Raw genomic sequence first — 9795 nt, 5'->3', positions numbered from 1 at the left:
AGATTCCGTTAATAATTTTTTACGGATCTCTAGACAAGCGCGTTTCTCTTCGTAAGGAGATGATTGTGGTATATTTACTTTCTGAAATCCGTTTCCGGATGAATGAGAAATTAGCTCCAAAGTGTGGTATTTTGATAAGCCTAAATGGGTATGCAAAATGTGGGAAGTGTTTGTCCCACATAGAAAAAATGTTGAAACAAATTGAAATTTAAATAAGCTGAGTTTAGGATTTGGGCTTGGGCTTGGGCCTAATTGTAAAGTCCAGATTATTCTTTTTTTGAAATTTTGGATTGGGCCTAATTTTGGGTTGGGCTTCTTTAAATGAGTTTCATAAATGAGTGGGGTTTTTGGGTGGTTGGTTTTTTGAATTAAAAAAACTACTTTTTAGTTTTTCTAAAAGGTTACACCTTTTAAATTAAAAAACCACTTTTAGTTTTTTCCAAAGGGTTACACCTTTTTCCGAACCATCATAACCCATAGTTGCACCCACTCGAAAAGGCACATTGCAACCTATTGGAATGGATGTGTCTATTGGTGAACAGACACCATGTGAACCATTGCAACCTATTGGAATGGATGTGTCTAGTGGTGAATAGACACCATGTGAACCATTGCAACCTATTGCAATGGTTGTGTCCAATGATGAAAAGACGCACCCCATTCGAAAAGGCATTTCTGTTTCTATAAATACCCCCCTTTAGATCATTTGCAATTCATTCATTTTCATTTTCTTCTATCTCCCTCTCTAGACTGGAACCCAACCCAAAAGGGTTCAAACCATAGGTTAAGTGGTTCGAGCCACTTCGACCCTAATCCAATTTCATCGAGCCATATTAAGATTGGTCCGAACCATTTGGTTCGGATTACACCCAATTCAGCATTTATATAGTATATAGATGCATTTTTGAGTCAGAGAGAGTATTACACGGAGGAGGTTCGCCGTATCCACGAGTTTGTAGTGCTGCTATTGGTGGATGTAGACCGTTGTATCCTGGGAGATAGACGCCACTGAGTCCGTTAGCATCATAGCGGGGCGAATCTGTCTTAAGGACATAGTATCCAATACTAGTCTCGGTCCAGGTTCATTCCTTGCATATTATTATTATTTTATTGCTTTATTTTGCATATTTAATTAAATATAGAATTGCATATTTAATTAATGATTTATTAGCATATTGTTAATTATCTTATGACATATTAGTATAAGGGTTGTTATATCTTAAAAGTCACATTAAGCATATATTTTTCCAACAATCTTAAGACAGATTCCTTCCTTGCGTAGATTTTATTATATATTTCTATTTAAGATATAAATAAGTAGATATTATACTAATAGTTGAGATATGATAAAATAATGTTATATACATTATTATATGATAATATGTTAAATATTAATGCATTCAATATTATGTGAAATTGAAGCATGTTATATAAGTAGATTATTGAATTATTCAATATTGGTTGAATTATTTAATTTTGTAATATGATATTATGAAGTATATGACATTACCTTAAACATGTACCAACTAGAGGTGGAAAAAAGTACTTCGTTACTTTTATCATTGGTTGCACAAGATACCGTTATGTGTATTTGCCACGAAGCAAAGATGAAACCTTAAAAATGTGACATCATATGAATTATGGAAAGGTTGAAAACCTTTCTATAAATTCTTAAAAGTGTGGGGGTGTCTATTTAAGGTTGCAGATCTTACTCCTATGAAAAGTTAAAGTGAGACCTATAATGTGGCAACCTTGTGGGTGGGTGTGCCGTGGGTAGGTGCAAGAGGCACTGACATGTTATCACATTGAGCAAGTTACAGGTGCACAGTCCCACACCACCTACGTAAGGGAAAGGTAAAGTGATTTTATGTAGTGGTGTTATCTCCAATTGGTACGAGGCCTTTTGAGATAAAACCCAATAACAAAATCGTGCGGGCTTGATCCCAAAGTGGACAATATCATACTATATAGTGGAGTGGATCGTTACATAAAACCTTTGGTAGGTTATAACATCAGTACATATCATTTTCTTGTAGGCTAGAACGTCTACATCTTTTGGTCCTAATTTTCTAGCATGTTTATTGGAGAATGAGCCACAAATCTTTTTTCTTAGATTAGTTATGTGATATAATTAATCATATGGTATAATATTATTTATCTGAGTTCAATATTATTTATATAAGTGCTTACTTTTAATTGAGATTATAATATTAAACTATGTAGTAGAATTACTTAATGTGCATAGTAATTTAATTTTACAATATAGTTGATTTAATGTTTGATATTATTAATTTTGTATGAGTTCATGACTGGTTTGTGTATTTAATACAACAGACAAAAATTGACTAGTCTAGCTATGTCAATTCTCCTGATAGTCAAGGGAAAAAGATCTATACTAGTGTTTAAAGACACGTATAGCTGTGAATGGGCTGAATAAGATAAGATTTTTCAACAACTTTAAAGTGTTTAATGGAAAATGTTATGGATACAGTAAGCAAGTACACTGAGACAAGCTAAATCAAGCTAGTTAGCTATAATGTACAATTTAGCTGAAAGCTAAAATGTTACTAAGTTGTAAACTAGTTAGATTAGCTATAAGTTAAAATGATTAATGAGGTGCACAGAACCTAAGAGGAAGATGGAAAATCTGTTAGTTGGTTCTAGCTCTCAACTTGGTAGTGAAAAAAAAAAAAAAAAAAAGAACACGAGGGTGACGAGTAGCTATTTTAGCCATAAGCTATTTGAGCTATTCATCATAGTTGCTCATGTAGGAGAGAATAATATTACTTGTAAAGTAGTAGTTTTTGAAGAATATTCTTCAAAACAAATTACTCTACTACCAAGATAGACCACTTAGATAAGTGTGTACTAAAGGTATGAGCTACTAGAATTGCTAGCTAAACAAATTTAACTTCAAGCTAGCGGTAATAACTGAAAAGTAGGTGCTCATCATAATTTAGTAGTGAGATATGAGAAGAGTGTGTAATAATACTTGAGAAGTGAGTGCTCACTCTGTAGTGATTGTATCCAAAGCTTAAATAATAAGATAATTATTTGCTTAAATGATTGAGTTATGTGATGTGTGACACATGAAAGGTTATAACATGTTAATATGACTGACTTAACATGAACCTAAATATGAATAACTCAATTTATAAATATAAAAGAAGTAAAATCAAATATATTAATTCGAGCCCATTGTAATTAATATCTTTAGCATTAATTCACGGTATTGTCAGTGAATTATTATAAGAATATGCTAAAGATAAAGTGAATACATATGTACTAGAGACTGTTATATATGCTTGTTGAGAAGCGAATATGGAACCTTGAAAAGGTAGATGAGATGAAGTATTTAATATATGGTACTTTCATAGTTGAAAAATCATAATAAATACATTAAAGATAAAATTTCAGGATTATCCCAAAGTTGTGGGGATATATTATCCATAGATGAAATTTGTTACGAGTCACTTATCTTAACAGCAATACTTATAAATGTGGGGGGTTCCAAGTCCTAAGAGCTTTAGGATAGAACCAAAAATCATTTATATTATTATAACAATAGTGCATATTATTTCCTACGAGGAAAATATTATGGAACAACTAGAAGAGTTCTTTGTTCAGTTGAAGTGCTGAGTTATTTGTTCCAGTTGAAAAGTCAAATGTGCAAGCTTATAAGTCCTTGAATGGATTAAAGCTACTACCGAGACAATGACATAAATGTGATGCGTAAGTCATTTTACGCCTTAAAATATAAATGATATACTGATTGGTATATTTGATATGAAAGATTTAACATCTAATAACATAGTATATTCTCAATAGAGTGAGATTGAGATAATACTAGTTATGATAACAAAAGCCTAGCTAACTTTTGTAGATGTAAATCTCAAATATAAATACTAGCCAATGTATATCATTGGTTGAGATTGCAAGGCATCTTAATAACTGTGTTTAATTGCACATTTTCAATCCAGGATCGGATCACTAAAAAACAATAAATTGGGTAGTTGAGATACACCCTAAATCCAATATTGCATAGATCGAGGTATCTAACTAAATTGGAGGTGTAACAGTGATGCAATCTGGATATGGGATATTAAAGACTTCAAATCCAATAGTGGATATGTCTTTTATATTAAAGGTATAGTTCTATGTTCTTAATATAACTCAAAGTTAGAAACTTTGAATAAATCAAATAGGGAAGTCAATAGATTTCACCTAGAGGACAATTCAAAGTAAGTCTACACCTGTGCCACTAAAGAAAATGATATTGCTAACAATAAGCAATTTTAGGGCACAAAGTATACAGTTGCTCTCACCTGGAGAAATCTCTGCAGAGTGTAATATTTCTAAACGCAACCTTGTGGCCACATATAAAATTGAAGGTTGTACTAGAGAGTAATTGTACAGTTCATCGAGGGGAATGGGGTTTAAAGCCGAAAGCTAACGAGTCACCTTAATGGAAACCCAACCTAGTTGACTGGAGATCACAAGATCTAGGTTCAAAGGGACAACAGAAATTCTGAGTGACTCATCAAAAGCACTGGGAAGATATAAATCTTCTACCCATTTCTATGATGAGACAGTGCTACGTACAGCGATGATCAGGATAAGCTACGCTTTTAATAACTCTTATACCTTGAAAATTCAAGTGGGGTTTGGTAGGATACTCTTAATAAGAAGTTACCTATATGAGTGTGAAGTGGGGCCGCTTCTATGAGAACTATAAAGGCTAAGTTTTCTAGAGCACTCATTGAATACCAGGACTTGTTCAGGGCCAAAATGAACACAACAATGAGAACCAACTTTGTGAGGAAAGCTACTGTGTGTTTGTTATTGTCTTGGTTTACACAAACGGCTGAACAGTTCAAGACATCGCGTTCACTGGTTAGCCAGTAAATCCGATAGCAATACACTAGGGAAGGTTCAAAGCCAAAAGCCACCTATCCTGATGCAGTAACTTTTCGATTATACTCTCTCTAGTGTCTGCATAATCATCTTTTGCATTTTACGCAAATTTCCATTCATGTGGGGGATTGTTAGAAACGGGGGCATTAAAAACATAAACTTTGGATGAGATTTGAAATAGATTCCGTTAATAATTTTTTACGGATCTCTAGACAAGCGCGTTTCTCTCCGTAAGGAGATGATTATGGTATATTTACTTTCTGAAATTCGTTTCCGGATGAATGAGAAATTAGCTCCAAAGTGTGGTGTTTTGATAAGCCTAAATGGGTATGCAAAATGTGGGAAGTGTTTGTCCCACATGGAAAAAATGTTGAAACAAATTGAAATTTAAATAAGCTGAGTTTAGGATTTGGGCTTGGGCTTGGGCCTAATTGTAAAGTCCAGATTATTCTTTTTTTGGAATTTTGGATTGGGCCTAATTTTGGGTTGGGCTTATTTAAATGGGTTTCACAAATGAGTGGGGTTTTTGGGTGGTTGGTTTTTTGAATTAAAAAAACTACTTTTTAGTTTTTCTAAAAGGTTACACCTTTTAAATTAAAAAACCACTTTTAGTTTTTCCCAAAGGGTTACACCTTTTTCCGAACCATCATAACCCATAGTTGCACCCACTCGAAAAGGCATTGCAACCTATTGGAATGGATGTGTCTATTGGTGAACAGACACCATGTGAACCATTGCAACCTATTGGAATGGATGTGTCTATTGGTGAACAGACACCATGTGAAACATTGCAACCTATTGGAATGGATGTGTCTAGTGGTGAATAGACACCATGTGAACCATTGCAACCTATTGCAATGGTTGTGTCCAATGATGAAAAGACGCACCCCATTCGAAAAGGCATTTCTGTTTCTATAAATACCCCCCTTTAGATCATTTGCAATTCATTCATTTTCATTTTCTTCTATCTCCCTCTCTAGACTGGAACCCAACCCAAGAGGGTTCAAACCATAGGTTAAGTGGTTCGAGCCACTTCGACCCTAATCTAATTTCATCGAGCCATATTAAGATTGGTCCGAACCATTTGGTTCGGATTACACCCAATTCAACATTTATATAGTATATAGATGCATTTTTGAGTCTGAGAGAGTATTACACGGAGGAGATTCGCCGTATCCACGAGTTTGTAGTACTGCTACTGGTGGATGTAGACCGTTGTATCCTGGGAGATAGACGCCACTGAGTCCGTTAGCATCATAGTGGGGCGAATCTGTCTTAAGGACATAGTATCGAATACTAGCCTCGGTCCAGGTTCATTCCTTGCATATTATTATTATTTTATTGTTTTATTTTGCATATTTAATTAAATATAGAGTTGCATATTTAATTAATGATTTATTAGCATATTGTTAATTATCTTATGACATATTAGTATAAGGGTTGTTATATCTTAAAAGTCACATTAAGCATATATTTTTCCAACACTTTCTTCCTTTCTTCTCAACCAAACAAAATGAGGAAAAACTGGAAAAGTCATCCTTATTCCTTGCCCTAAGGACACTTTCTCCACCCCTCCTCTCTTTCCTTCCAATTTTTAATTTCTTGTACAAAGTTGAGCATAAAGGTATCTATGAAATGAAAAATAAAAAATTGAGCATAAAGGTATGAAGAACTAGAACATAAGTTTACACTCCAACATCTGTACAATAATAACTAAAATAAATTCCCAAGTAGTCTTTCTCCTAGTAAATTTGTGAGTTTCCACAAAAAAAATTAAACCCGTAAGAGCATTTTCACAGTCATGTTTTAAGTGTATGAAATATTAATAAAAATTAGCCACATCAAATGCATAGGAGTAATTATAACGACAAGAAATAAGAAAAAATAAATAAATCAAGAACAAAACTGCACAACAATTGGAACAACCAACTGAGATAAGAGGAGAAAAAAATATCAAACTAAAGTTTCAATCACAAGAACTCTGCAACTGATCAGTTACATGCATGGAATAAATGATATCGATCAAATGCTATTTTTAGTCTCTTTCTGAAGCATCAAGAAAGTAGGTTTTTGCAGAGAGTTGGAACACGGTCTCATAAGTCTTAGTCTTACTTCTCCGTCTATAAAGGAAATAAGACTTCCATATGTAAGTTGAACTCAGAGTGAGCCCTTTTTCCAAGTAAGCGAACCAGCAGAAACATAAGGAGACGGGGAATGGGCGTTTTAGGGCGGGTAGGAAGTCGGTAAGCCGAGCCCTCCTGCCGAAAACTTTCTTTCTTGTGGATGATGAGCTTGTCTGCTTGTAAGGCCTTAGTTTGAAGGATTTTTCGATTCTGGGGGCTTTGGTTGTAGATAAATTAAAATTGTAGAGGGGGACATTTCATCGGTGTAGAGGACTCACAATATTTGTACACGAAGGAGGCTACCGTGCTCCTATTAAACAAAGAGGTTTACATGCGCCGTGTCAACATATATGTGCAGATTTTCCACCAAAAGGAAATTATACGGGTTATAGGACTCGGAGCATGTGGTGTAAGCTTAGTAAATTGACACGTAAGCTTATTTTTTCTTATTTGATAAGTTTTATATCTCATTATTTATTTATTATTTTATTTTAAAAATTTAACAAAAAAATTTAATTCTAATTTTATAATTTTTTTGGCTTTTTTTCAACAGATATATTCTCAACAGCTATATTTCAATTTCTATATAAACTCCTCAGTCTATCTTTTTTCAATTATCAAGTCCATTTCTTTGCATTCCCAAGTCCATTCTCTATTCTCTAGTCTCTAGTCTTCATCTTTCAAGGATTTGTTGCTAATACGTGATTTTTTGTTGATCCAAACCCGTTATTGGATCTTCCCCAATGTCAAACCATGTTTTGTATAATATTTCATCTTCCCCATTGTCAAACCATGTTAGGTTTGAGATGGTTGGGATTGAGATGCTTGGAATTAGAAATGAGGTTGGAATTGGGAATGTGGTAGGTATGGGAAATAAGAGTATTGGGATTGAAATGGATTTTCGGATTGAAAAATTTTGAAGAATCCAAATTATAATTGGATTGCGGTGATAATTCGGAATTATGAGATTGGTTGAGATGGGGGCGAAAGTGTAATGTTTTTAACTTTATATATATATATATGTGTGTGTGTGTGTTAAAGTTAAATAAAATTTTATTCACCTGTGGGGCCCACATGATTTATAAGCCAATATAATGACTTATTTCTTCTTCTCTGCGTATCTCACTCTCTCTCGTCCAGTAGCTCTCTTTTTTTTCTTTTTTTTTTCTTCAAAGCTTCAAGGCTTAATTTCTCTCTCATCTCTTATCGGATTTAGGTGCCGTTTGAGGCAAAATGAAGCCCACGACGAGCTCTACGCATCCATACGAACAATTCCAGATTTGGTGCCCTTCTTGGAGTTCGAAATTCAAGACCCATTTTAAGGGTTTTGTGCAATCTTGAGGTAGGGGCCCTTAACTCATGATGTTCTTGCTCTTTTGTGAATTATACCTCCTAAATTGTTGAAAAGCATGCTTATTTTTTAATTAATTGTATTAAAGATGATGTAAGTGTTATTTGTGAGGTTATGATTAAATGTGTTACTTGAGTTGTATGAGAACATGTTTATTTGACTAATTTCCTTGTCTGATAAATTGATTTACCATGCTTATATTGTTGTAAAACTTGCTAGAATGATATGGGATGGCATGTATAATTTCCCTAGAGTACTTATAATGTATGCACAATTGTATAATGTGAAAGCCTTCACTTCCATGGCATTAAGAACATGATGTACATGTATACCATGAGACATGATTGGGAAGATTGTTTTTGAAATGAAAATAGGGAGTTTTGGGGAAAAGTATTTTGATGAAAGTGTTTTTGGAAAACCCAGTCGCCGCGGGGGTACCAAAGGGCCGGAGTGTTAATATAGCCTAGAGGGGATTAGGGAGTCGCCCTAGCATGGTTGAGCTAGCTGGGCCCCATAATGACGCCGCGGAGTTACCAAGGGTCAGGGACACTAGCCAATCCTCCTCTCGTGTGGCTGCGGGGTCACCAAAGGGCGGGTTATATTAACAGTTTGAAAGTGATGGATTTTAAATGTGAAAACGGGGAGCGACATCGGCATGCATTAGCATTTCATGGCATTGCATTGTTTGTACTTGAGTTTGATTGGAATGTTGTATTATCCCGATATTGTATGATCCCCATTCCCATTGACCTATTATATGTTTGGATTCACAGGGACACAAGATGTGTGTCTTAAGTGTCACCTACTGAGCATATAGCTCACCCTGCATACTTATTATTTTTTTCAGGTCATGGCAAAGAAACGGCGGATGACAATCCTCCGCAAACTTGAAAGTTGTTAGAAGGTTGTTTGCTATTTTGTATTTTGACCATTCTATGTATATTCGTAGTTGCGGAAATGTAACTAAGTTAGTATATATGGCCTTGTAACTAAAGAACGAACTTATCTTTTGTTTGATGTAAATGAAACTAGTGGAATTATGGTATATGTTTCCATGCAATTGTATCATGTAACGTTGTAAGACAGGGACTTTAAATATTAATCTTGTATTTTGGGACTGTAATTATGATAATTTAGATTAATTGGTGTGTGGATGTTCTACCATGAGAGGAACTATGTTGAGGTGTGATGAATGGGATGCTAGAGTATATTTTTTTGTTTTGTGTATTGGAACAGGTTGTTAAATGACCACTTTTAGGGGAGGTCATGCCGAAATTTTTGTATAAATGGTTTTAGTTTAGGGTCGTTACAGAAAGAATGGAGGTAAAAGATCTATGGAAATGAATATTAAAAAAATATTGAGAGAGACAATTATTAAAGATGAGAATTATTGAAGATGAATTAGTA

This window comes from Cornus florida, unplaced genomic scaffold (genome assembly GCF_030987335.1).
Source record: "Cornus florida cultivar Cherokee Brave unplaced genomic scaffold, ASM3098733v1 CherokeeBrave_3.0.0_Hap2_Chr11, whole genome shotgun sequence".
Taxonomy (NCBI): domain Eukaryota; kingdom Viridiplantae; phylum Streptophyta; class Magnoliopsida; order Cornales; family Cornaceae; genus Cornus; species Cornus florida.
This window is presented reverse-complemented; position numbering follows the sequence as displayed.